The following is a 6,581-nucleotide window of genomic DNA, read 5'->3' on the forward strand; positions in this document are numbered from 1 at the left end:
CAGAAGACACAGTTATTAGGCGTGGAAATATCCAAAGGCGAGGAAATATCCAAGGGCGAAGAAATATCCAAAGGCGAAGCACAGGGATAACTTGAGTGGTCCGATCGAGAAACTGGTGACGACTGACTCATTTTGTTGTCGGTTTTTCATGTTGGATTGTTGAAACGAAGATATTAGGTCGAAAGGTGCTGAGAAAGCGTCGTTATTACGCCTGAGAACTTAGCAGATGTTTAGCTCCCAGGTGTAAAAGTTGACAATTATTGAACAAAAGTATAGCTGTACTGTGATCTTATGACACCGTGGAATGAAGGTAGGACTACGATGTGATATTATGATGAGATGATATAAATACATCCGAATTCGGATCCTCACATATCTTTCCTTTTTGTATTTACAGATTTTATGCAGATTTTTATAAAGCATAACAAGCATCTGCTGCATATTAAAAATCTTCCTTGAAAATAAATTTGTGTGTATAACATAAATATCACATTAATAGAACTTATACAGATGTGTTTTATTTTCATGTGTTCTTATGGATATTTGCTTGTTGTTCGAATTTTTGCGTTAGAGACGCAACCCTAAAAACGTGCCCACTCGATGTTCTTCCCACTCCAGAATGCAAACTTTAAGGTTTTAAGGTTTTAAGAATGCAGGTTTTAAGGCACTGTTAGGTCTGGGTTGCCTGTTTTAATTATTCTCTGAAATTACTGCAGAAGGATCACTTGATACATTTTTTATTGTTAGTTTAACCCTGTTCGATGTGAATTTAACTTTTGGTGGAAGTTCTTGCGTATCTACATTCGACAGTCTTTGCGTATTATTATTACTTCCAGCACTGAAACACTGTGGAGCGAATGCCTGCTTTTACATGCTTTGATGGCGGAGGACGAGGATGAGGAGATAAGTTACGTTTACCATATGAAGCATCACTCAGAGGACGAGCCATTCTTCTTGTGTGCCAGCCATAGACTGTGATCTCTGAACGGTGGTTGGTGGTCTAGGACCTGGTCTAGTGGCTGCTAGACTAACAGGTGCATCTTGAGAAATGGTAGCACTGTTTGATATCAGGTGACCATTCTGCATGTGTTTCTGAGCTGTCTCTAAAGAAAATGTCACAATTGGATCATTAAGACCATGCTGAAAGAATGGTGCAGATATTTCCAATTTTGTTATTGTTCCATGATGATAATTAAATGTCTTTGGTGGTGGTTTATTTCTTGTTTCATTTGCAGTTGGCTTCTGAAATTTCATAAACCACCAATTTTTTAAATGATGATGACAATGACAGACAACACGTGTGAGCCCGAGAGGTTTAAGTTCGAAAATTTTTAGGGTTAACATATTTTTTCATTAGAGGATGGAAAAAATATAACGGAAATAGATCGGATGTGGAATCTTACACATCGTCCGTTTGTCAATTAGTCAACGTGCACGTGCTAATTAGTCAGCATAACGAGTGAACGACCTGTTGGCTCAGTGCCAACGACGATCGTATAAAAACGATCGTCACGGGAAGTTCAGGGCGATCGTCCCCTCAGTGCGACCGTCCCTCCGCGAGATCCTCAGGAAGGTCTGAATACAGTGTCTCCCGTCCCGATCCTGTCCGAGGAGAAGCCGGTAGAAGACATAAGCCTGTAACGGACAGCAAGCTTCCATAGTTCAGAAGGATCGTCGCATACAGTCCTCCGACATAAGGTATAACTGACCGCCATTATAACTCTCTTTGTAAACTCTCACTCGGCATAGTGAATAGTTACAGCTCCCTCTTAGATAAATTTATGTTATCCGCATCTAAGCTATAATCAGTAACTGTATACTCCTATATTACTTTAGTTATAGAATAAACATTTATTTTGTTATTTGTTAAACCTGTCTCCTGTCTATCCGAGGAAACCTGTCGACTTACCGACGCACTCCCCACTCGATTTGCCCTCCTAGCCATCCTACGACTCCGAGATCGGGCTTTACCAGCCTGTGCAGATTAAGTGGTCAGTACGAGATTGACCCCTGACCCACTGCGTATCTCACACATGCAACGATTGCCACAAATGGTATTATACTAAGAAATATAATAAGCATTGCAATAAAAAAACTCTGGCTAGCATTTGGATCTGAAGGAAGACCACTATCTATACTTCCTCCAAGTCCTGGAGAGTCACAAACAGGTGGGGCATATCCAAGTTCACAATGGCAATTGTAATTGCTATTGCAAGTTTCATGCCCATTACAATTTTGTGGACAACTCTTTCTTCTAATTTCAGAGATAGGCACACAGTTTTGGTTAAGACAAGCCATTTGTTCACCACATTTAGCTCCATTTGGAGAAAGACCAGGATCCATTGAATTTAATCCTAAATCAATTAATGCTGTCCTGCAAGCTAAAATTTTTCCTTGTACATTTATAAAAGATCGAAAAACAATAGCAGTGGAAGGCATTCTAAATTATAATTTTTCATTATAATGGGTTCATTGTAGCATTCTACAACGTACTGTACATACCTTTTAAGACATGCCTTATATTTTTTATTAATTCTATCAAAATTACAATTTCCATTGAAATTTCCATTACTTTTCTGTTCATGACATTGTAGATGGGAAGATTTGCATGTTGATCCCCATAAAAGTCGACCATGATTATTATGTGACTGACACAAACTATCATAACAATAACCATTCCCATCACTGCATTCTGTTCCATCCTGTACACTAACATCTAATAGACAATATTCTGGAAGATCACATTCAGACAAAGCATTACGACAAATTGTATCAACAGGTTTCACCTGACAAGTTTGAATATTACAGCATAATCCAGTGGCACAATTTGCATTAGGGCTGAGTCGACAAGACAATTATTTTTGAATTATTTAATAAAATATTAAAGATATCAAATAAATTTATGTATTTAACTAATCCTTTTTAGATCGGGCCTTTAATCATAATAGCCGCCTCTGGTCAAAGCATCAGGCCTGTTCAGCCCCTCACATTTAAAATGAAATTCGGCCATAATCCATTTCACCATCTGAAATATATTTTCTATACCAAATGTACAGTACTTATCATTAAATAACACACCTTACAGCTGAACGAAGACTTTTACAAGATATAGATTTATAACACAGAAGTAACTTAAAATTTAAATTACCGTATTCAGATAAATTATATTTTGGCTTTTAAAATTCGGCATTTAGAGAATCGAACATTTTCTAGAATCGAAAATTGGACGATTGGCGTGGAGATAAGGCGAGAGAGATGTAAGTATGAAAAGTACTGTACATTCTTATACGACGTCAAACGGTAATTTTTACGTCAGAAATCGGACTGTGTTGATGGCGATAAATTAAAAAAACTAATTCCAGAACCAAAAAAATAAAAATCATTTATTGTAAAATATGTCGATCCTCGAGAACTTTCGTTGAATTCCGAGAATCTAATCGAAGGAAATGTTCATCAATCACGTCTTATGGACTGTATTGAATAGAAACAAGTTTGAGAAATTTCAGAGGGAAACAGAGTCGCGTACGAGTTTCGAAACATTAAAGTCACGTTGGGTTTCAGTACACTTCGAGAACTAACTCGGAGAGGAGAAACTAATCAGTTATGTAGAAGTGAAGTAAACTATTTAGATTGTTTGATGATATTATTTTTTTAAAATGCCAGTAATGCATGCCAAATGTTGTTTCGTGACTGTATAAAAGAATTTATATTAAAGTTTTAAATAACCTTTATTTTCAGAATTCCAAACTAAGTTATTTGAAAATTTTATATGAAGAAATTTTAAGCAATAATATCATATATACACACGATTTGTTTATGAACGGTAACGACGAATCCTTCGATTACACTCGTGTTGCATACATTTATAGTATGGGTTTCATGAAAATTTCCGATTTCGAAATCGCCATGGATGTGACAGTGTCTGACGATGTATTATTTTCCATTCCGTCAGCATTCGTTATGAGAAAAGAATTTCCCCATAAAGAATATTTCAATAAAATGCAAGTTCCATTTTAAATATACGAATTCTTAGATGAAAAAAAGTCGTAATTACGCTTTATATTTATTTTAGAATGTACAATTTATTCGAAAGTGGCGTTCAAGATCATTACTCAGAAGTTGACTCGTGGAACAATCCGCTTACGAAACATATTAAAGAGAGAGTTAGTATGAGTAAAGAAACTGAGTCTGATGTTGACCTCTTGGTTTTAAGAAATTTTTATGGAGCCTTCGCAATTCTCGTTATCGGTTACCTTTTGTCGTTCGCTTGCTTTCTTGTCGAATTAATAATTGGAAATAAGATGAAAAGAATCCAAATTTAAATTTCACGCAATTATACGCTTAACTGTTGTAGTTCGAAAAGTTTTCTTTCGTGTTAAATATATAATTTATTAATCCATAACATTCACTTTCATCTCCATGTTCTTTGTTTCTTCCGGATAATCGAATCTTTGGTTTATCATAAGTTTTACGTTTGGTTTTAAATATTCTATAATTTTTCAATATTAGTTAAGAAATTATATTTTGGTGTTTTGTAATTTTATATTCTCTAAATTGTCGTGATAAAATTGTCTTATAAAATAAAACTCTTCACCTGTAAACTGAATTCCAGTGCTATATTTTAAAGATAATTACACATCATTTATTAGAGTAGATACAAATTTCGAAAGATAATATTCGATTCAAATCATTAATATTAATTTTTACAAACATAATTTTATATTCCCGATTTTTATCCTATAATTCTACTAATATAATTGATTTTAGTTTACTTTTTATATATCCTGAGCATCGTCGTCTACATTACTCCTTTGGAATTTTGTTATGAATATTAACTATTTATAATTTTATTTGTTACTTTGTTCAAAGTAGAAAAGTGCGTAAATTCATTACAATGTCGTTAATAAGCGTATTGAATTTCAGAATGTGGGATGAGGTGAAAAGCTAAATTTATCATCACTGAACGAATTTGTATTTCTAGTTTATTCAGATCACAAAACGGTAACTGCTTTTTTTGTAGTAAATTTACTACACACGTACACACACACACACACACACACATTTATATATATATATATATATTATATATATACATTATATAAACGGATAAACGGTGTTACAAATGTAACATCGTTTATCCATTTATATGTTTTACATTCGTAAGTGCTTTAAAAATATTTATAAAACTTTGCAATTATATTCAATGAAACAATATTTTTTGTACATTTCTGTTTCAATTAAGCATCGTCACCTTTCTGGTAATGTAATCTATACCACAACACTGTGTTAGAAATTTTACTTAGAAACTTCTAAAACAGATTTGCGGTGCTAATCGCTCAAACCATTTCTTGTAATTTTCCAAAATAAATGGCATTAACTAGAACACAATTGGGTGTTTTTGAGGAGGAAAATTCTGAAAATTCTGTACATTCCTGGTTAAGGAAAATCGATTTACTAAATATTTTTTACTTGTATGTACACCCACACATTAACGCTTCTGTCAGCAGTATCTACAGAAAATAGCCTTGAAGATGTAATTAATTGACGTTGTCAGTTTGTACGTAATCCTCAATTGAGGAATAGTAATACAGTATTCATAATACGAGGAGCAAATAAAACTTTAAAATATTTTATGCAATTGGTAATTGAGCTTGTTTCTGGTTTACTCATAAGTCTTTGCCAACGTCGCGAAACTAACACAAAACAAAGCATAAGAAATCAGAACGCTTGCAATATCCTATAACAAGAAACTTGAAGTAAACGTATTACTTGTCATCAGCAGAATTCCGGTTTTAGACAAATACGTTCATTTTTGAAGTTATTGTTGTCAAGCTGCCATGTGAATTATGCTTACTTGACTCTCTATTTAGTGCAACTTCATAACATTGCGAACAAATAGTAACACTATTTATTGTATACGAAAACAGTTACAATAAATAAATGAAATGTAAACATCTATTGAAGACCGTAATACTTTTTTGCTTTTTGTCAGCATTATAACTTTTACTATCTTATTGTTTTCACGATTATTTTGATTACACCTTATTAAGATTCAATATGTATGTCAAAATTTATGTATTTACATATAAATATTATCTGTGTTATTAATGATTAATAAAGCGCAGTTTTAAATCTTACACAGTTTTGTTTGTTAGTCATCACATCTGATGCGCAATATTACGATAAAAATATTTATAACATAGAAATGTTACAACCGGATTTTTTTCTGATTAATATAATAATAACTAATTGTTGAATTCTAATCTATTTAGACTAAAAGTAATTAACATTTCTTGATAAAGTAAAATTATATACAGTAGTTATACATTTATGCTTATTCTACGCGTTAGTAGTCACGATACATTTAACTTCGTTCGATGTTAGTGTAAGCCCGAAGGTGTACGAGCCCGGAATTTTAGAGATTTGTACCTATTGAATTAGTTTTTTGCAAACTTAAAGTAATCATCTGCCGATAGAAAAACTAGTAAATAATATCGGCTCGGATGTCTCCCCGGTTGTCAACATGAAGATGGGAAAAAGTTGACGGATTGTTTCGAAACACTATCGGTCCTTTATGAAAC

General features: G+C 33.5%; 1 pseudogene; it reads right to left on the bottom strand.

The window, feature by feature from the left end:
• Positions 1 to 690: 690 nt before the first annotated feature.
• LOC111639969 lies at positions 691 to 2,846 on the bottom strand (annotated as a pseudogene).
• Positions 2,847 to 6,581: the final 3,735 nt, after the last annotated feature.

This window comes from Centruroides sculpturatus, unplaced genomic scaffold (genome assembly GCF_000671375.1).
Source record: "Centruroides sculpturatus isolate CEXI.00-Female unplaced genomic scaffold, Cexi_2.0 scaffold1290, whole genome shotgun sequence".
NCBI lineage: Eukaryota > Metazoa > Arthropoda > Arachnida > Scorpiones > Buthidae > Centruroides > Centruroides sculpturatus.